The sequence below is a fragment of the Drosophila subpulchrella genome, chromosome 3R, assembly GCF_014743375.2.
Source record: "Drosophila subpulchrella strain 33 F10 #4 breed RU33 chromosome 3R, RU_Dsub_v1.1 Primary Assembly, whole genome shotgun sequence".
In the NCBI taxonomy this organism is placed as follows: domain Eukaryota; kingdom Metazoa; phylum Arthropoda; class Insecta; order Diptera; family Drosophilidae; genus Drosophila; species Drosophila subpulchrella.
The window spans coordinates 8,967,451-8,990,804 of record NC_050609.1 but is presented as its reverse complement, the minus strand read 5'-3'; the positions used below and the strand labels follow the sequence as shown (position 1 = coordinate 8,990,804).

The following is a 23,354-nucleotide window of genomic DNA, read 5'->3' as shown; positions in this document are numbered from 1 at the left end:
CCAACCTCACGCGTCCATCTGGAGATGGTTTCCCCGATCCCGATCCCCAATCCCCAATCCCCATTCCACCAAGCTTATCGCATTACACTTCTTCGATTGCAATTGCAATTGCTGTTGCTGTTGGATGTTGCTGTTGCTGCAGTTGCAATTGCTGATTCTTGGCGTTAATTTGGTTTTGTGTTCTTCGATCGCCGCAATGCCACACATTTAACGGTCCAGCAACAATTGCAAATTGCATTTTTTGTTATTTTATTTTTATATCATCGAGGCGGCTTTTGTTCTATGCACTCGGAAAAATATTATTATCATAAATATATGCTATACTTTTTTTTGTGAATTCCAAAATGGTCCCCCCAAGATTTGATAAAGAAAATATATATGTGGTATACAAAATCAGTTCTTAATAACATAACTAAAAAGGTGAGCTACAGGCAGTTCAAAAATTGAATTTTAGTTCTTATATCAAAATCTGCTTAATTATAAACAATTTTTTTTTTTGCATTTCCTATAACTCACTTATTTCTTTTTCAAGTGTGCTGACCTATTCTTTTGGTTGTGCACGTCATCCTCATAAATCTGATGTTGCTGCTGCAGATGTTGCTGTTGCAGATCTTGTTGCTGCTGGTGGACCCTAACACGTATGGCTATCGACTCTATGGATTCTATCGACTCTATCGCATAGTTGTGGCCAATTGCTGGCCAAATTGTTGCGGCTCAAGCCCCGCAGAACAGCCAATTTGCAGTTGGCCTTTAGGAATGTGCGACCTTGCAATTGCATCAGGCATTTCGATGTCCGGTGATTTTGGTGCGACAATTACAGAAAGTGCGATAGTGATGATAGAAATGAGGTTCAAATTGCCAGGTTGTTAGATGCAAATCATCGACCCCATGCAAATTTGCGCCTGGCCTTAGCCATCGATCGACCTTGTGGCACTTTCGGCACCATCTTCAGCGGCCAAATTGAAGGAGTTGGCTCGGCTCGAGATTAATAAAGCGCACGATCTGCAAACATAACGGTGCCGAGTGGCAGTGGCAGTGGCAGTGGCAGTGGCATCGGCCTGGCCAACAAACAGCCAAGCAAACAAACGCGCCAAAACCAAAACCGAACTTCTTTGGAGACCGACTTGTGAGTCACTTGTCGGCATGCGGAAGCTGCCCAGCACGACTCCACCGATTGCAACTCCTACACTTTTAAAAATGAAATTATAAAATCACCATTGATTTGTTTTTTTTAAGATAAATTGAATTGTTATTTGTAGAAACAGTTAGCTAAACTATCAGTGTTTTGGCTGGCATAATGGAAATAAAGTTCAGAATGGGGAATGTCACACCTCGTTGAGCTCGTGGTTAAATTTCCAATATATTGACATTTAAACCTGAAAATTTTAAATTTTTGCAATTTTTTTCAAAAAATGAAAAATTTGGTCAAAAAATTAATTTCCCGAAAAGTGATAGGGATTTTTAGCATAGGTTGTTAGCTGCTCAAAACAGGCGTTCTTTTTCCTGTACGTCCTGATTTGGCTAAATTACGACTGAAAAACCACCAAAAATAGGACATTTTTTGACTAAAATCTAAATGCCATTTTCCGTCATAAAAATTCAGTGTTGTGGCTGGCATATAATGCCAAAAAATGTCAAAATGAGGAATGCCATACCTCGTTGAGCTCGTTGTTTAATTTCCAATTCCTTGGCATTCAAACCTGGAAATATTTAAATTTAGCCTTTTTTCGCAAAAAAAAAAAACATGATGTAACCCCTTATAAAAAATGCGATAATTGGTCAAAAAATAAATTCTTCTTAAAGTGATCGGGATCGTTAGCATAGGTTGTTAGCTGCTCAAAACAGTCGGTTTTTTAGTTGTACGCGTTGATTTGGCTAAACTACGATTAAATAACCGCTAAAAATAAGAGTATTTTTGACTAAACTATGAATCCCTCCATTAATTGCCTAATTTTCGACTAAATGAAAAAGATTTGGTTTCAACTTAATTTTGTGACATAATTATACAATATGTCATATCATATCAACATCATATTGTATTTATAAATACATTCATCCATCATCATAAGGCTTTAATTTTAAAAAAATTACATAAAGACAAATTTTCGGAATTAAAAATATGCCTCATTTTTTTTGTTAGTGTAGAGGAGTTAAGAGCTGGAACGCCAACGCCAAGTTGCAACTTGCAACAGCAACAGCAACTGGCAACAGCAACTCCTTTTCCACCGCCAGCAGCGCGACGGCAATTTGCCATTTTGGCCGTGTCGGAGGCAGCACTTGAACTGGATTAGTTGCCTGCCCGCCTTGATTTGTGACAAATCTTGATGACGCTGGCTACCGAGTGCCCGCTTGCAGCATGCGGCATGCAACCAGAAGCCAAGAAGCCAAGTAGCCAAGTAGCCAGTAGCCGAGAGCAAAGAGCCATATGCGGACTGACCCAGCAGCAACACCAACTGAAACCGTGGAAGATCGTGAGCTGATTTTGTTTCGAGCCTCATTTTTTTTCGCTTGCCACAAATTTCTCTTTTTCTTGGGGTCAAGTTTGTTGCCGAAGAAGCGTTCTGATTTCCCCCAGTTGCAGTTGCAAATGCAGCTGCATGCGATTTCTAGCCAGCTAGTTGGCCACTGACTAATGAGCTTCCCCTTAATTAAAATCAACATCACAATTAGGCATTTCGCTGGGGGGCAACTCCAACTTTCGGGGTCACTTTTCAGCGCGATTTTCCATACGTGATTATGAATTTGAGAGCACCTATTGTGATACTTGGCCATTGGACTCCAGTTGGCCCAAAAACCAAGCATTAACGACGCCTACACGTGTCAATCTACAGTAGACTAGGTTATACAATTGATTTGCAAATTTGAGCCATAAAACAAAGAAACATTCGAATCAAGGTAGTCAAAAAACGCTTGGGGAATTTAAATGAAATTCAATTTAGGAAATTTGTGAAATAAATGGTTAGGAAATCGCTCTTAGGCAATGATCAACAACGAAAGAAATAGAATAGATAGCAGTTATGACTTTCAAAAGAGCTAACCTGACATAAACGCCTTCTATCCCAAAAAACAAACTGGTTCTAATTATGCCAAATTCAATTTGAATACTTAGAGCCGGGCCAAAAACAGTTAGCCAAATAAACGTTGAGCTACGTGATTTGGGAGTAGATTTTGCGAAAAGTGGATCAATGAGCGTGAGCTTTTTGGCGCGACTTTTGATTCGAGTCTGGAGACTCGTTATTAATGGATTACTCATGGCCATGTAATTTGGCATGTGAAGTGCTGGCCAAATTCAGAGATCAGGGGGATCTCTATGGGAAAGGCCCGGATGCGACTCTATTTCGCCAGCCAGTGATGTCATTGTTTTTCGACTCCCATTTCGATCTGCAAGTCAGCATCGATCATTCCCCAATGCCGATAGGTGACTCATTGGCTTGCTTGTTGGATAATTACAAATGCCCAGGGCGAACTTGGGATGCATCGAATATGTGTGTGTCCCCCCCATTGAGTAGGAAAAAAAAGTGGAGACGGTAAGAAAAGAAACAACCAAGTCTGGAGTTCTGGACTCTCATCCTTGGCCGACTCGGTCTTGGCCGCTTCGAGGAATTCACTTGACTTGGCCAGTCTAATGCTGCCAACCAGGAAATGCCAATCAATGAGGAATACATGCGTTGTCCGCCGATAGAGAGTTGGACCTGGCCATGGGGCTGGAGTTGCTGTCCCTGTCGCTGCCTCGACAAAACAAATAAATTAAAAATTGCATTAAAATGTAGAAAATGAAAAACGTTGCCTTTTCCAGCTGATTTCAGGTAGGCAGACAGAGACTGGCGGAGTGCTAGAGAGGATGGGGATGGGGATGAGGATGGGCCGGGTTCAAGGCACATAGCATACACCATACACCATACACCATACACCATATAGCATATGGCATAGCTGTGCTGTCAACTTGAAATCGCACGTTTTCCTACGCGCTACAAAGTCGCGTCGCGATGCCGATCGAGGAGCTTTGGAGTTTGGAGTTGGGAGTTTGTAGTTTGGAGCTTCGCCTTGGACAGGGCAAAATGTGCTAAAATATGCGCAAACAGCCGAGGGAAGGCGCTGTGGTCTTAACCTGGCCCAGACCAGGCCATCCCAGGCCATCCCAGGCCAGACCAGGCTAGACCAGAAGACCAGACCAAAGTCATGGCACTCACACATAGTGCAGCTGCAAAAGCCTCTGCAAATCCTAGAAGAACCAAATGCCGCCGCCGCCGCCGCATATGAGTGAGTGTTTTAAATCATGCTGCCTGCCAAAGTCATGATTCATATACCGTTAGCTGCTCATTTCCACACAAATAAATCCCGAAAAGCGCATCCCAAAAAGGCGATTCCTCCTGGCCCATTCCCACTTGAGAGCCATCGAGAACGGCGCCGAGATTTCGGTAGATCTTGGGGTCCTACAAACCAATTTCACAGGTGCTCCAGGCCAGATACGATTTATTCGATTTATCAGTTGGGCCAGCATCATATTTTAAAGAAAAGACAAAGACCCACTCAATTATGCATAAAAATGCCCTTTCTTTCGCTGGCATTGCTACACGTCCAGGAAAATAATTAAAATGATGTTCCGTCATTAAAAGATGAACGTGAGATTTGTACGGGCAGGAAAAAACAACTAGGTATGCTCATTGAGAAAACAAATGTACTTTGGCAATTTCACTTTTATTTGGCCAGGCCTGACCATTCCATTCCAGTCCAGTTTATTTGTTTGGTAATGCCCCCCCCCTCTGGACAAAGGAAAGTGTTCTCTGAGCGGTATAAAAACCTATTAAAAGACCGCCATGGAAAGTGGTCGTTGGTAAAAGTTATGCAGGTGGGCCTTTGCAAACATTTGCTTGTGTTTTTCGGGTTCTTTAACTAGCATATCTAGATCTGGTATGCCTTTTACAGTATACAAGACCCTTCACAACGGTTACTGCACTTTACACTTTGGCACTCACCATCATAAACTACAGATCTAAAGTAAAAACTCACTTCCGAGAATGTTCCAAAAAACACAAAAACGAACAAAAAGATTGTAATAACCGAATGAGAGATGAAATGAAATTGAATTTCATGGCTGGTCAACTTGGCTATTACGCTGGCAGAAGAATAAGCCAGTGGGGGGCTATTAAACCCCAACCAGTTTTTATTCCTATTAACAGAGGCGGGTTCTTAGAACAAACCGCCACTGCGAGGCATTTCGGGTAAGAGTTTCCGCATTATGATGTTCGTATAAATATAAATAGTTGCCATAACACTTGACTCGGAATGACTGTGCCATCGAGCACACGTATACCTAATTAGAAGCGCCCACAGCGAACTCTGTTCGCTTGATAAATGATCTGGAGCCAGGCGCACTGGGAGAAAACTAGCCCCATGATTGGGAAAATCATTGTAAAAACGACTATAAAATTTGTTCTAATAAATGGGAATAGGTATATTTTTACTTTTTGCCAAGTGTTGCTTGCAGGAATTGCCTCTATATTCACCCCAAAAAATTAGGGAGCCTTTGCTAAGAAGAAATTTATTTATCAACATTTTTTAACTCAATTTATTAGCGCCTGCAAATTGGCTTCGAAATTGATTTTGCTCTTGCGGGCGCTTTCAACCCCGTGAAGTTCCAGATAATTGCATGAGCCAAAATAAATTGACTGCTCGATATATGGATTTTTAATTCCCGACTGCCACCACTCCGCCATAAATTATGCAGCGACATTTATAAAACACGAATTTCAACTTTGCCATCAATTTCAGGGCCATTGTTTCGCATTGGCCAACTGCAAGTGTCAGTCAATAAAAGCCGCTGACCTGTCCACTCGGAAATGGCAGAACATTTATTTTGCATTTCAATTAGAAGCCACCGGTATTGTTTCGATGCTATGGCTGAAACTGGGCTTTAAGCCGACTGAAATGGCATCAGAAAAATAAAGAAAAAGAAATGAAATAGGGTTGCAAAAAGGAACGAGCTATATGTGGGCACTTGAAGGCAATGAAGTCAAGTGGCAAAGGCAAAACAACAATGCAGAAGCGTCGGAATTTCCCCTTTGCAAGGATATGTCAGATAGGATAGTCAACCTGGGGTCCTCTTCAATAATGAGCGCCATGTCTAAGGATGAAAGCAGCTGTGTGTGGGTACATATATTGTGCCCACCCATCAGTCATCAGGAGGACTCAAAGCCCCTTCTTTAGTGTCTGTTGTCGAGGCACGCACCTTACCACCTTGGCCACCCAGGATTCATCATCCCCATCCTCCCCCCTCTGGAAAGGAGTTGCTCTGATTGCTTCTCCCAGCTGCATAAATTAGATCCCATGTAGAACCCAGCTTCCTTCTGACTTCTGACTTCTGTCCTCCCTGCTTTCCTTTTTTCCTGCTTCATTTCGCGACTCAATTTGCTGACTTTTATTGTTTCAGCGCCGAACGAATGCACTGCTAAATTATTTATTTATGCAAATTGAAGCAGTTAAGCAGCGCAGCGGAACAAAAAGTGCAGCCATTTGTTTGCCGTCCAATTTATCATTGCATACTTCCCAGAGCCAGAGCAGAAGGACAGACAGACGGAGGACTGACGTCTCAATTACCTTTTACCCATCCCATTCGGATCCCGAGTTCTGGTACGAAATGTCATCGGAAATAAAGTTTACATACCTGCAAAAAGAGAGGAGGCGAAAGGCAATCGATTAGCAAAGGTTTTGATAGATCATTAGATCGAAATCGGAATGTGTTGGAATGTAAATTAGCAGAAAACAAGAGTCGAGACCACGAATTTGGGTCAGTGAGCAGATAGAGAGATACGAAAGCCCCACGAAAAAACCAGATATATATAGCACATAAAAACTGTCGTCATCGAAAGGGTGGTCAAACTGTTTATTATTCCCACACACACACACGACATTTAATTGAACTGATTTATATTTATTCGCGGGGCTTTATTATGTGACTAAGCCGAGTGAAATTCCTGTATGATCGCTGATTAAACAAAATAACACACAAATTCTACCGAAAGCTGGTGGCGGTGATTCGGAATTTATATAGCCGCCAGAAAGTGCCAATAAAAAAAACCCGGGAGAAGCTTCCAGCTCATTATGGATTTTCAGCCAGCTTCTATGTGAACCGCAATAAGAAATCAACACATAGGCCCATAATGAGCTCAATTTTATAGACCATTCGACCGATCAATCTCCATATCATCGCCCCTCTCTCACAGCCATTTTCATTTGCAATATTTTGGCCGCCTTTAAACGTAACTGTATTTCTTTTATGGCTTACTTGTTTACTTGCCAATACAATGGAAATTAATTTCATTCACGAATCGTAGAAACATCTTCACCGCTCTTTTTTGTTTTTTTATTTTATGGACCCGCGGGGCTCACAACTAGTTTTTGGTGTTTTTTGGCCCGTCGATTTCTTTTGGCCATTCAAAAAACGAATAAACATGCTGACGCAGGCGACGACTTTTCGCATATTTTCTCACCACACAAAAAAAAAGAAAGATAAAGAAAAGAATTTCTCAATCTTCGAGAAGAAATGGCCAACTTGATTTGCCTATATGGTTTTCAGTTTCTGGTTTCTGGCCTCAGGGTAATTGGTTTAATTTATTGGTATTGGCTATGGGCCCTCATACCGTTGGCTTAATTGTGCTGGCCCATAACTGTGATTTTGGATGCTTATTTGGACCCGTTTCTGCTTTGATAATAGTAATAATGGCCGGCAAAACATATATTTAATTTGTGCAGTAGACAAACATCGTGCGCGTTGACACCTTGACCGCATTGAATTTCGGGCCCTAGTTTGCCACTGGCCTTATTGGCCATTATGCTCGCCATTTGAAATTGAATCAAATTATATTTTCTAGCTCTAAGAGCCATGGCAAAATGCCTGCCAGGGCTTTTTACTTGCAATGGAGCAATGGAGTTTCGAGTTAATGGACCTCGGAATGGCTTAAATGATCCTTTGGTTCCATTAACACCCATTAACAGGCAGTTGCCAAGTGCATTTTAGCATTTTTTATGGCTGATAACAGGCATTACGCATACGCCAGGTGCGCCAGATTAATCCAAACCTAGCCTCTCTCCAAAGAAATGGCCAATGAAATCTATGTCGCCCCGTTCCGTTCCGTTCCGCACACTTTTTCTTTCTACCGTCTGACACTTTCTTTGGCTATTGAACTCGAAAGCATCGGCTGCAAACCAGATCGCAGCCGCAGACTTCTGAAAACTTCCGAGTCTCTGGCGGCAACAACAATTTGGGTTAGAGAAATTCGCGCCCCACCAAAACGACACACTTTGAAGTCCACAGCCCGGAGTTCTTGCCTCAAGTTCCCCGGTTCTAGACCACGATTTAACCTTGGCTATTTGGCCAAATGACTATGGCTACCATGGCTACTTGGGCGTAATGCGAGACAAGTGTCGTCGCTTAGTCGTAATGTGCTTAGTTGCGCTTACTTTCTTTGCCGGCCAGTTGGGCCCATGGAAACCCAGAGACGAACAAACAAACTAATGCCTCGCATAAACCGATTTACTCAATTAAACTTTAAAATCACAAAAAGTCGCTGCGAGGGGGAATGATGTTGGGTTTTCGGTTTGGTTTGGTTCGGCTTTCAAGTGTCTTCGCAGAAAATGCCCAAGGTGAAAATAGGCGAAAAACTGCCAGCGTCACAATTTAATTTGTTAGGATTGCCTGTGTTTCGATCTCTTGAACATGCATCTTTGGTTATCTCAAGACGATAGATAATATATCAAAAACTGCTAATGGATTGATATATTTGTGAATCATCAGGGGCAGAGTGAAAACCATTAGGCTAGACATTTGTCATTTGTCTAATTTTAAAAACTAACTAACACATAAGGTAAATAACAATCTTTGAAATGAAGAACGAGTATGATATAATACAAACTGTAACAGGTGCTTAACGAGGTATATTATCTTAAAATATTATTAAATTTCGTTTTATTATATTAGGAAACCCTAAGTTTCTGGATTTATATTAGAACCAGAAGAGCTTCATTCATATGACATAATTTCAGCACCTTTAAAGCCATAAACCCTGACTGAAATCCCATGATATTGGCCATCGACAGGCCCTGTTTTTGTGTGTTATGGGTTTACAGACACGGGCCATAATCGGATTAACTGATAACCGAGTGTGGCAGTCACGACCGGTGTGGCTTGCATCCGCCAGATACGAGATGGGAGATACTAGATACTGGATACTGAGTACTGAACACCAGATGAGATGCATGACCCGGCCTCGGCTCATTAGGCTTTCGCACAGCTTTTCACTCAATTAGCGCGGCATATCATTTGCATACAGTGGTTCTAATTAAATTATGCGATGTGATGGGATGGTATGTGATGATGGTATGATGTGATGCTCCTCATCATCCTGTCACGTTCTTTTTCCTCTGGTTTCTGGTGGTCTTTAGCCTAACGGCAAAATGGGAGCCCAACAATGAGACATTAGCCTGGACCAGCCTATCATTATGTAATTTGTCGGCTTCTCGACTCCAAGTTCTCGGTGGCTCCTTTCTCTGTGATCTTGTATAATATTCCGGCATGCTGATGTCAGAACTCAGGTGTGTCGGGGCCCGCATCATAACTTAAAATAGTAGCTTCATGGCAGCCAATTAAATATTTTAAAGACTTTTTTTCTGCGCATCTCGGAGGGAGCTGTCCTCCGCAGTTGCTTTAATCTTTCTTTCCGAAAAAAGAGCGAAAATTAAAATAAATTAACATAAAAGTTAAAGAGCCCAAGAAGCCAAGAATAAAGTTTTGTTTTTAGCAACTTGGCTGCACACCGTCTTTTAATTGTGATGATAATTTTGTGGCAAAAGAAGCCCAACTCAGTGCAAAATATTTACAAAGAAAGCGTTTTGGACAAAGGCATCAAATTAATGCGATACTGAATGTGACTATGGAAAGTCGTGGTGGATCTGCTACAGTTCATCAAACCCTCAGGTGGATCGAGTTGAGCATACGCCGTGTGTGCCGGCGATAAGCTCGTAAAACTTGGCCAGAAAACAAAGTGTCGAACTTTGCGATTCGCTCCCCTGAGTGATGGAGTTCCAGCAAAGTTTCAGCCTATCTATCTTTCTATGTCTATCCGACTTTTTTTTGCCTGGGGCAACGGAAGTTCTACGCTTTTTATTCAATCCGCAACCGCAGCCAACGAAACCACACGACTTAAAGTGCCCTAAGTCGAGGCATTTATGTCATCATTATTGGCACTACCACGAGAGACATTTCAGGCATTTTTAATTAAAATGCTGCAGCAGATGTGCCGGGGAATCTGGTGAAAAAATGCTGAAACCACAGAATGAAATCGGAATAGCCATGGCCGCAACTACAACTATACAACTAGACTCCGTTTCCGATACCCGTATTGGCCATGTTTCCTGTTGGCTCATCAATAAATCTGTATTCCTGCTGGCGCCGCTGCAGACAAAAACCCAATGTCAAAATTTCTCCCCCCCTTTGGAGATTGTCTATAAATCACACTATTTTCCAGGACCAGAACAGGGACAGGGACACTTTTACATGGCTGGGGAAAAAAAGGGAGCCACAACCAAACACCTGCTGCTGATGCCACAGAGTCCAGTCATGGTCAGAACCCTCAAATGTCAGGCTCAAACTCTCTGGCCAGCTGCCAATGAAATCTCTGGCAAACCAAATAACACTCAAAGTCATTTCAGGTTGAAAATGTTTGCCAGCCGTTTGGTTTTTTTTTTTCGAATGGGGAAAAAGGGAAAAGCATGGTCACATATTGCGGCAGCGTTTTATTTGCATTTTTTATTGGGCCCCCGGCCAAAGGAACCTGGAATTGGGAGCTGGAAACTGGGAACTGGGAGTAAAACCAGGACCAGACCAGGACCTAGACCAGGAAGCCATCCTCCCTCATCCCCTCTGCGCACTTGTAACTACTATAAATATATCGTTTTGGCTTTCATTTCATGGGGCTTTTTCGTATGGGGCTCTCTCGCCGGGCTCGTTGTTCCAGCCATAGTTTGTATTATTTATGGCTAACTAAAAGCTTTTACATTCGGGCAATTTTAGTTTTTACGAGTTTGACAAATGTCGACGCTGGCCTGCTGGCCATTTAAAGCTGCGCGCCAGTTGGTGTGGGCATAAATTCTAATTAGAGCTGCAAAATGGCAGGCTTTTCATGAAATTCGGTAAAACACACGTGGAAAATATTTTCAGAACTTAAAGATTTCGTTAATTACCTAATAATAATTAATGACATTTCAAACAGTATAAGAAGAATAATTTATGAAACTGTCCATAGAACTATACATTTTTCAAAAGTTCTAGATATAAAGGATTATTAATATATCAGAAAATAGATTTAATTGATTTATAAAATTAAACATTAAAGTCTCTTTAACTTTATGAGGTATTGTTAGGTGTTTTTTTTCATTAAAAACCATTATTAAAAACCATGTAATTTGTAAAATATGATTTTTTTAAAGAGCACATTTTTGCCTGTGCATGCGGAAACTATTTGCACAATGGTCGTGGCCAAGAGACCAAAAGGCCAAAAGGCAGTCTGGGTTGCGGCGCGTGGCAGTTACGTTAGCGGTGCAGTGGTGCAGTGGAGCGGTGGAGCAGTGGTGCAGCCAGAAAACAGCAGCCACCAGCCACCAGCCAGTTGTGGATGAATGAGCCAGCCACGGACTGAATGGCTGCAATTTGCACCAGCAGCCGTCGAGCCGAGCCGAAGCTCTTTTTTTTATGAATGAATAACTTTGAGGCCGTTTTAACGCCTGGTTGGCTTTCGCTTTAATTTTGTTGTAAGCAAATTAATTTTTATTAATTGGCAGCCGTTAAGATTAAAGCGGCTTATGCAGTGACCCCTTCCCTTTGGGCCCACCACTTGGGAAAATGGCCCTAATGGGAGGTCTGGTTTTGCCCTAGAAAGAGTTGACACCCCAGTTCAGAATGGGGACTTTTCAATATCGATGATGGTGAGAACCCCCTATGGGGGAAAATGTCTCGGTCGCGGAAATGAATAATTACTAAATCGGGCTTTAAACAATTGCGCAACGCGTCACACATGTGCATATAACACCGGTTTAAATTGCCCGCAAATGAATTATTATTGGCAATAGAAGTTGGCGCTGTATTATTTTTAATTTGCTCAAGACTTGAATGTTAGTCATCTCAGACAGAATTAATTGTCGAAGGATCTTGAATAATTTTAAACATGGATTGAATCTTTTATAAGCTCTGTAAATTGAAAACTTCAGTTTTCTTAAATACTAGTGGTATCTTTCAGAAATAATGACTATTTTAAATAGATTTGATTTCAAAACATTAAAATAATTTTATTTTTTCAACCGATAGAATTTCAGAATTTAAATATTAAAGATGTATTTAAAAAAATTGCCTTTTAAATATTTTAGCACATTTAATTAACACATCATATATTCTTTAGAAAATCTTCTATGCCATAATCTACCACAAAGTCCTGTGAGAAGGACACTCTTCAACTCGAAACTCACCTTTTTCACTCAAGTAACAGAACGGATTTTTGTCGTTTTAGAACTCTCCGTTTTCTATGGGATCACTAGCCACTTTCTTTCTCGATTCTTTCGATTTGGAATCTCACAGAGTTATAGAGGATCCTTGGAATCGCTTTTACACGTAGCTCAACATTTCGCGCACTTTATGGGTTTGTTCAACTCGGTGTTTGTGTTCACTTGACAGTTTTTTTTTGATGTTTCTTTCAATTTCGTTGGTTATATCTTTTTTTAGGGCAAAGGTAATCCACTGGAGAGGTAAAAGGCAAAAGAATGGTTTTGGCCAACTGAGGTGGTGGTTCTCTGTTGGCGGTTGGATGGTTCGTTTCGGCTGCTTGGGGCACCACCAAGATACAACCGCTTCATAAAATTCAAAGAGACTCGGACCCAATAGCTTCTCGCTGCTTATTTATATAGCCTACGTAGCGCGGCTTTTTTTTTATTTTTCAAAATCAAAGGTATGGGCTGGCGACTGCGACGCCGGCAGCGACGCGGGCAGCAACAACTTGCAGCGGAGAGAGCGAAAAAGAGAGCGCCTAAGAACACCGAGCTGCCAGAGCTACAAATACAAACACACTCCAAATGCTGTGTGAGCAAAGCAAAAGCAAAAGCAAACTGAACTGCTCATCAATTGGATCTCACTACGCTGCTGCTGCTGCGGCTCTGCTGCTGCTGCTGCCGCTGCCGACGCAGCTGCCGGCGCCGCTGTTGCAGCGCAGTGGCCGCTGCTTGAAGCCGGCTTTGGCGACGCCGGCAGCGACGCCGACTGCGCAGCGAGCATGTAACTTTGGCCAAAAAGCAAAACTACTACTCTCAACTCGGCTCACACGCTCTTCAACTCGGCAAGTTCTTGGCCTTCGTTGGCAACTTCGTGGTCGCCGTCTTGGTCTTGGCCATGGCCAAAAGGGGAAGAAGAAGAATTGGCCAAGATGATGACGACGACGACGATGATGATGATGATGTAGTAATGATGATGCTGCAGAGGATGATGCCGCTTTCAGTCAGTCAGTTGGCCATCAAGCGGCTCTTTGCGGTTTGGTTTGCTTTGGTTTGGGCCAAAAAACCAGAAAAAAGAAACAAACAAAAGAGATGCTGAAGGAACCCAGTCGAAATGCAGAGTACAGGTGTCGTCTTCTAATTAAACAAGGCGGCAAACACACGACAAATATGGCTTGCTTGGCCAACCGGTTCTTCTTGGCCAACACTCTATGGTTATTATTCCCTAACCGAAAAAAAAAAGTGCGTGTCTCCTCCGCCTGAGTATTGACCTTTCCTATAATTAAACCCACTTAATTGCTTCTCTCTTGGCTTTTTGCCTTGCCAAAAATTCCGAATTCCTTTGTTCGGTTCAATTAATTATTTAATTACTCGGACGGCAAGTTGGCAATTTCGCACTTGGCTTTTGTCTCCCCGTTTCTACATATTTTCTTGGCCAAAATAGAGGCTTGCAAGTCGCGCGCGCGCTCTCCTCACTCACTCACCACTCACTTTACCACTTTACACGGCAGTTAAGATAGGATGGTCGAAACCAAAAGCGAGTGCTACCAACCGTTTGAATCGGAAATTCTGGTATTCTGAGTCTCTAAGATTCTGAGAGCCGGCACGTCCATAACACGACGCGCACGTTTCGCTAATGAACTGAACATTTCCGCTTTGCCGGCATCCTTTGGCCCGCCGGCTTGCTCGGCTGCTCAGTTCATCCCGGCTTCTTGGTCCTTTGTGGCTCTTGGTCCATGGTCCAGAGTGGCTCTTGTCCGAAAAAATTGGCTTTTCTGGCCAATGCGCCGGCGCGTGTCGAACATTTGAGCGTGGAATTTGTCGCATTGCCATGGAACAGCAGCAATCACCACAACAACAGCAGCAACACCAAGGGCAGCATCTGAAACTGCCATAAAGAAAAGCCGGGTATAAAAACCACCCGCTCCCAGCAGCCGAAACGCTGCCCAATACCCATAGCATTCGGGGCACTCAAAGAAATGGGTTAGCAGAGGTCTGTTCTCATAGAAATAAGGGTAAATCATTCAAATCTGTCATTGAGTTTGTATACTTTTATAAGGAATTTGTACCCGGAAGAAGCCAATAAGTTACTCAGATCCAATATAATTTGTCATTAGCAAAGTAAGATATTAATATTTTATTTTATTTTTTGGATTACCTTAACCTATGATCATCTTCAAGGACTGAAGAACTCCTCTAGAACAAATACACTTTCAGATACCATATTAGGTATACTATATAATAAGTTGCACTTAGGTATACTATATAATAATACTGAGAAAAGGCAAGATCACTTGAAAAAGGATCTTGATAAAATACATTTAGACAGTAAGAAACGGATCGTAAATTATATTAAGATACCACACAATATAAAGTTTCGTTAAAGAAAAGAAATCATTTCTTAAGTAAATAATCTAATAATGTTTATTAGATCTTTTCTTAGTGACAAAAAGTATTATAGTATTGAAAAATCTACAATCGTATTTTCTCAAATTCTACCAATAAAGTCAATAAATACTCCTAAAGCTCATATATTTTTCTCGAAGTGCACCCAAAGCCAATCCCGACTACGTGTTGCCAACTTTTGTCGATTGTCGCCTGTGCTGCTGTGTGTTGTATGTTGTATGTTTGCTCTGGCTGTGACTCCAGTTCTTGCTGGGATGTTGCCGCTGTTTCTGTTTGTGATTCTGATGTTTCTGAAGCTCCCAGCCGTCTCGTTGTCGTGAAATATTTTTGGCATTTTCGCTTTATACGTGCAAATTTAATGGCAATTGGTGCGAAATGCCGGACATGCAAAGCGCTTTCTGGGGGAGAAAGAAAGAGATGGAAACTTGACAGGCGGCGTCTGGGAAATTCGGGGGGGCTTGGGTGGTCAGAAGGGGGGCATAGTGACATTGTGGGTGGCACTGCTTCAATTGTACAGGGTGCAAAGGGCATCCAAAACTTGGTTTATTGTTCGACGACTTCTTTGTGCGCTCATTTCTCATCGCAATTCAACGGAAGAGCGCTGGCGAGAAAAATATTTCCGAACGCAGTTTGGGAATTTTGTTTGGTTTTTTTTATTTCGTCTGGTTGTGAATCATGATTCATATAAAGAATACCTGTCGTCGGCGAACGAGTGCCATTAAAATCATTAACCATTAAGTGTGAGTATTGAATTGAAAGAAGATTTAAATTCTCTTAAGATGAACTCACCTTTTGGGGTGTCCTCCTCAGCTAACCGCACCCTGTTTTATTTTTTCCTCCTCTTTTTTTTCATAACCCCTGGTTAAGTGCCATCCATCAGAGGACCACAAGCGGTAGCAAAACCAGACCAAAAAACCAGGACAACCAGTGCGAACGCTTGAGTAAATAAATAGCCAGCGACAGTTTTCGCTGGACCAAGGCTACATAGCAGAAGCAGAAGTGATTCGTCCGGGGCAAATGCCGGGCGACAATGTCGACTGATTTCCATTGTGTGATGTGACAGGTGTCACGGCGCGTGGACAGGTGGGTGGACAGGAGGACGGGGCAGCAGGAGCAGCAACAGCAGCAGGAACAGGAAAAAACAGGATCTGACCAGGGCCAAGAGTCGGATGTCGCGAGTCGAGAGGCTTCATGACCAATTAGCCTTGTTAGCGGGATGAGCTGCGGGCATTGGGCCATGCCATATCCCATACCCATACCACAAGTATAGCCATGGCGGCACTAACGGTATCTGTATCTGTTTCTGTTTCTGGTCGGCATGTCTTCGCCACTCTTGGCCAGAAAAGAATTCCAGAATTCCAGAGGACTGACACTCCACGCACGCCTGAGTTCAATTGATTTAACATGAAAGTGTAGCTCGCTCGGTAAATTGATTTCCAGAAAATGCTTCACTTTGTTTTTGTCTTCTCGGCCATCAAAGTTTTACGCTGTTGCCAAGTTGATGGGGAGCGATTAGCCAAGTGGCTCACTGAAGATGGTCAGCAATTTTAGCTATTTAAATTTAGGCACATCCAAATGGTGATTTCACGCTTTAAGCCTTAAACAAGTCTTTAATTAGTCATGTTTAGTTACCGATTTCAGTGGTAACTAATGAGTGTTATATTAAAAACTCTAAATGTTTCATTTTATAATTATCTAAAATTTATTTTTAAACTATTTTAAATATAAATAATGTTTCCAAAGATTGGCCCTATATATGACCTTTTTGTTTTCTTTAAAATATTCTTCCTATGATAATGAAATGAAATTTTTTTTAATATTTTCAAATCGATTCCCACTTAAATGTAAGAAACTAAGTAATAGCTTCCGGTTCTTGACCTTTAAAACGGTTCCATTTGAGTTACTTTCTAGGCTGGCAACCCTGGTGTTCCATCCCAAATGTGTGTAGACATCTCTATGTTCTCTCTATGGTATTCCCCATCACTTTGTCTCCGTCTACTTGCTGCGTATCAGTACACAGAGAAAATTATGACGTTCTGAAATTGAGTATTTGTATTCTCAATTTGAGGATGTACTCAATTTAAGTACAAAATTTGTGGAAAAAGCTCATGTTGAGAAAAGCTGCACTCATTTTAAGAAAAAGGACTTGAATTGATCGCAAAATTCTAGGTTTGAGGAAATGTGTTCTTAAATTTCCAACTTGAGAATTAATATTCTCATTATGAGTAACCGATAAACTCAAAAATGAGTTGCGAATTCTCATAAGGAATTCTAGAGAATTCCGTTCTGCGAACGAGACAAGAGATGAGCGGCCTTTAGTTCGTTGCGTATATGGTTGTCTCTCTCTCATTAATAGGTGTGTAAAGTGGTGCGCGCTGCATTTGTGTGACTGTCATTTGCCGTGTGATTTAGCAAAGTGAAGACGTGCGCGTAACTCAAAGCTAAACCACTATTTTAGTGAAATGGACATTCGTGCGAGGGTAAGTTTTTTAATTTAAACTGTGTTTATAATGTGCTAAACAATGATACAGTAACCAAACACTGCAAAAATATTGCCAAAGCGTGTACATTAATATGTTTGTATGTGTGATTGTAAGTGGCGTGAAGCAGTCTAGTTTAGTTAGTTTCTACGTACATACATTGTACATACATACATGCACATATAATTAAATATAATATTAAATGTACATTTAATAACATTCTAATTTTATTGTTTCATATATATGCATATATATTTACAATATTTGCTAACAATAAAGTTTTCTATTTCAGCCTCTTTGCTCTTCGCTAGACCAGACAGCTAAGCAAAAAAATAATAACCTAGAACACGGAACATGTATATATATAACTGTATTACAAAATAAAATAAAAAAAATATTTTACCCTATTTCTGGGAATGGGTGGCGCGGGTTTAAGTGCAAAAGTTCTTCATTTGAGAATTTAGAAGTTCACTATCAAGAACTTGTTTCTCATTTTGAGCGCTGGAAATTTCTCAGTATGAGAAAAGGGGATACTCGTTTCCAAAATTCAAGCTAAATTATTTCTTAAAATGAGTGCAGTTTGTACTCATATTGAGGAAAATTGTTCAAAAAAGAGCACAAATGTACTCAATTTAGGTACAAATTTTTTGAGAAATTTGTACTGAAAGTGAGTATTTTGCACTCAATGTGAGAATTTTTGTTCATGCTGAATTTTTGAGTACAAAAATACTCAATTTGAGTGCAAATTACTTGAATAATTCTCTCTGTGTACAAGTATCTGTAGCTGACCGTAACGAATTGCGTCTGTTTCAGTTGTTGTTTGCCAAAAAATATAAAGTACATATCTTCGGCGGGCGTTCTATTTGGCGAATAATTCGCCTTTGCAACCCTCGAAAAAAGGGAAAACCGAGAGCCGAGAACAGAAAACAGTCGTCGCCTTCTACAGAGGGTGATGACTGATGATGCTGGCGCGACTCGTCCTTTGGAAACCCCGACCTCCTTTCTTCTTGGTCCTGCGAAATTGTCTGCGAAACTGGCTTTTTTGTTGTCTACTTTTCGGGCGCTTTAAAAGTTCATTTGCACCGCCTTCCAGCCATCCCCTTTCACAAATTAAATAATAGGCTTACGGTGGCTTAGTGTCGCAATTGTTGCTGCCATCGCATTTAGCATGCCATAAAGGCAAACATTTTTAATAATATTTATTGCCGGGCCATTCATGTGTCTTTAATGTGCCCCAGACAAGAACGCAGCTCGTGCATAACAAGAGGCTTGTCATTCTGCTAGCCAAGTTAGTAGCCAAGTAGGTATTCCTTCTCCTACTCCTTTGTCGCTGACTTCGTCGTCGTGTTGCCCAAACCACGCTCCATCTAACTTGGCCTACGCCAGCTGCATTGCTTATGAGCCCCTTCATCTAGCGCCTATGCGAATTCAATCAAGTCATCAGCCTGACCCTCGCCCCCGATTTCTGGGGGCCCCAAAGTCCAGTCCCTTGAACATCCCAGACTATCCACGGTTGGCCCTAGTTCATTCGTGATTGGGATCGTTCAACTCACAGGGGGTTCATAAATACTGTATCATAAATATCATAACGACATACCAAGAACTTGGTTATAGGAATTAGCATAATTTAAAGTTATTTTGTTATTTTTAAAAATACATTTTTTTTTAAAAGATTTTTAGTTGTCTGGGTCCCAAAATATTCTAGAGCGCCAAAATGACCAAAGGATCCAATGAATAAGTTATCAAAATCAAAATATTGAAAAAGTTTGTCACATTTTGTATTTGGCTATTCTTACAAATTCAAAACTAGTATACGTTTAATTCTATTTTAAAAATTGTTATACCATTTTTTACGACTCCTTCAAACAATTTCCTTTTTGCAGATTACCACCTATACATTTTCGAATTCTAAACATTACCATTCAATCTGTTGATCTATCTAAAAAAGTTTACTGGCAATTAGTATTTACTACTAAACGATCTGCCATAAAGAACGAGTTAAAGTCCTGGCCTTTCTTTAAAATAGTGTAGTTATGAGCTAGAGAAGATATTTCCTAAATGGTCTAGTTAAAAGATAATAATGTTCTTACGTGATCAGCTCCAGAACGGCTCTATAAAAAGAACCCCCAGACGGTCGTAGGCAATTACGGTTAAGTGCCTTTCCCATGGCTAACTACACGAAATGCCATTCATGAATCATTCTGGACTATGGGGCTACTTATGGAAAATCAATCGGTTTTCACAATGATTTCTTGTTTTGGCGCCACGTTCCTGTGTTGTTCCTAAGCGCTTTTGTTGTTGGCGCCTCGAATGTGCTACGAATTAGCAAAAAACTGATCGGATAAGCAAATTACAAATTACAAATTGCAACTGCAACAGTAGCAGTTGCAAAAACTGCCAATATGCCAGTTGCATATGCAATGAGCTGCCCCGTCAGTCTTGGGTTTTTAATGAATGGCTCGGCTGAGTTCGAGAGATCGACTCCACTGGACTCCACTCGGCAAAGGACTTTACTTTACTTGGCCCTGAAGTCGGCGCCAGGAAAATCCTCCTCATGCATATGCAGGGCCATATATCATTCCGCACATATGCATATGCAAATACCATTTGTCACACAGCCCAGCTTTGTTACTGTTTCGGATTCAATTCAGTCCGGGCTCCGGATTGGGACTGGAGCTGGGAGTTACTGTTGCTTTCGGGCAGTTAAAATGGCACCACGCCTCGCCCTGCAAATCAGAATTTTAAGTGCTCGATTTTACTGGAGTTTAACGAAATTAAACAAGCCTTTTTATGGAGCATAAATCCCCAGATTGCCGCCAGCCAAACTTGGCGATGACGACAAATTTAACTTAAACATCAACAACAGCATAGAATACACATAGAAATTAATATATCTGAACTTAGTGAAATAAATAAATAACATAAAAATTTTATTGTTTTACATAGGGACTGTTAAAAAATAGAGCAAACATTTTAGTGCTACTATCTATGTATTTTTAAAAAATTTGGGATCTTTAAAAATATATCATACTCTTTTTATCAAATAGCAAAACTTTTAAAACACATATAAAACCCTTCTTAAAACAAGTTATTGTTTTAATTAATTAATATCCATATATTAAAATTTGTCTCTGTGTAGCGCTTCAGCGACATGAAATTAGCATCTTTGATTTGAGAACATCTACTGTCTGAGTGTCTGTTTTGGAGTTGACCCAATTAGTTTGGGCGAGTAACTCATAAAAACGACATGCGATTGCTTATCAGCACCACGACCCTTTGGGTCTTTGGATCTGCGGTATTTGGTATTTGCTTTCTCTTGGACTCGAATTTGGCATGGCTTCTTTGGAGTTTGGATTGGGATTTGGACTCGGAATTGGAGCATTCACACACAGATATAAGTAGATGTGCTAGCATCTTCCACGAGTACTTTGCTTCATTTCTCCGGTACCCCCAATAAGTTTTCATCCATTGTTTGCCGACTGGGTGTGGGATGTGGGTGTTTTTCGAAGTGGATGACCTGGGGAGGGGTCCAAATTGAAGCCTGAAGCAGAGGGATGGACAGCAATCAGAGCTAAAACTGCGGAAATTGCTAGAATAAACAGCGTGGCCAGAGAGTCAGAACGACAAAATAAAATTATTTCGGGCACTATTTGATAATCTTTAATAATATTCTCACGCTCTTTACACGGCTCGTTGACTCCCAGTTTGTGTTAGATGCCAAAGCCCAGATAAAGGCCAGCGAAGTGTTAAAACCCATCAGCAATGGAAAAAAGCTGGCAAAAACTTAAAAAAAAGGAAACCCGAAATTAAATCAGCTTTAAGCCAGCCAAAAAAACTATAACAAACTGTGTAATGAAAGCGCAACAATTACTTCGCTTGGGGGTCAAATGCAAATTGCAACATATCAGTGACAGCTGCCTTTTGTGGGTGGCTTTCAGGGTCAAGTTTGGGGACCCTCGTCCCGCTGAAAGTGATACAAAATTGAAATCGAAATACACATACCAATAAAATAAAACCCAAAACGAAAAGGGCCCCGAAATGGTAACGGTTAACACACAGTGGGCATTATATTCCCCAGTGATTGATGATCGTCGCGTGTTTCGACCGGAACACAATGGTCGAAAATGGTGATTATGGGCTTGTAAATTTTGTCCCCTTTCGATTTCGACGCATTCGCCTAACGGCCAGCTATTTTTCTAACTTTTTGTCCAAACATTCAGCTCATTGTTGTACAATTTAACACATTTCGGTGCTTTTTCTACTTACCACCTGACTGTTTGTAGATTTTTTCGGGCTCCCCTGCGGCTATTTAACTATTTGCCTAACAATTAGAAGTTATTTAGCCAATTCATTGTCTTATTTTGGCCACTTTTGCGCTGCAGTCGCATGAATTTTAATTTTATGCAAACATTTGTCAAAGGCCAGTAAACAATTGATTCCAAATTCGTGTTTAACTCCGAAATTGGCATTAATAATTGGCGGCAAAGTTATTTGCATTATGCACATGCCGCAAAAAAGTTCTCAAGGCCGCCAAATCAACGGTCGAAAATAACTCTCTACCATCACCGTTTATTATTATGCCCCAAAGACCATTATTCAAGTGGATCGATCCTTTATCAAGAATGCACAGTTAATTAAATTTACATTAATTTTTTAACGCTAACGATGCCCGGTATCAGCTTTCGACGAGGGTAAACATCATTTACACAGGGATTGAAAATGGTATGGGGATTGAAACTGGAATTGTCTCGTTAAAGTCAACGGATGGGCTGTGGACTCGACAAATATGTGTGCAGACAAAAGTTGACAGTTGGTAAAAAGAGCGAAAAATATGATGATTATATTCGTAACAGGCATAGAGCAAACAGAACCGATTCGTCCAAAAATTTCAATTGCAAATTCAATGCCAATGTATAAATGCTCTGCAGGAATTTTCCCAAGGTTAAATTGAAATTCTGGGAAATATATCATTCGTAAATATTTTAAAACCCCTGATAAATACAAAAAATAACATTGCAAATATAGGAAAATCCTCTTTACTTAAATTTATTCAATAGCCAGTGATTAATCCCTCTAACGATGACTCCAAATATTTGCAATGATTCGGAATTCCGTTTGTAAACATCATCTTTGACAGGCGTTACTTAAGGGTTACTATAGCTTTTTACTTATCATGCCTACTATGTAATTTCAATTAGTGACAATGACTTATGGGAAATACATTAATTATGTTCCAATTAGGTCCACTTAATCATTGAGACTCTTGAACAGAGCTATTTCACAATACATATTATATGAAGGCTAGTTTAAATATATCATAATATAATCAAACTTGCTTTGGATAAATATTATAATAACAAAGGTACTTAAACATTGGCTTATTCTAAAATTGCCTTAAAAATGTAAATTCTCTGTATATTTATTTAAGAATTTAAGAACTCCCTAAATCATGTTTATAATGAGGTGTGGGAATCGTCTGTCCATTCCGATTATTGCCACATTAAAGCCAGCATTTATTCAAGCGATGTGCGTATGGCTTTAGGAAATAGAAACGATAAATAAAAGAGGTCACTCTGTCTGTGGCAAATCGCCTGCCCAAACCGCCATTCCCGTTCGGGAGTGAGATGTCGGCTGTCTCACTCAATCCGCCGATTCAGTGTCCACATGAGCACGTCTGGCCGGATTCACCCGCAAACACCAAAGAGCAGGCACCCAAACACCCACACCCATCTATCCACATCCAACAGATAGCACAGCAACAATAATCATCGCACTCGCAAACAAAATCGCAACAACACATCGACAATGGGAGGCAACAAATAAATTCAAACAATGTGCCGAACGAAATGTAAAGCATAAATATTTGCCAAAGGGCCCGGGACACTGCCAGCTGAGTCCCAGTTCCCCCAAAATCCCCCCAATCCTCCCGAGCCGAGC

At 40.9% G+C, this 23,354-nt stretch overlaps 1 protein-coding gene across 1 annotated transcript in view; it reads right to left on the bottom strand.

The window, feature by feature from the left end:
• Positions 1-12,890, bottom strand: part of LOC119550206 (titin) — a 38,465-nt gene extending 25,575 nt beyond the window's left edge. The window contains exon 1 of the mRNA XM_037858759.1: positions 12,517-12,890. The gene's annotated coding sequence lies outside the window, so the exon portion shown is untranslated. The remainder of the gene's footprint in view (positions 1-12,516) is intronic.
• Between the last annotated feature and the right edge of the window lie 10,464 nt (positions 12,891-23,354).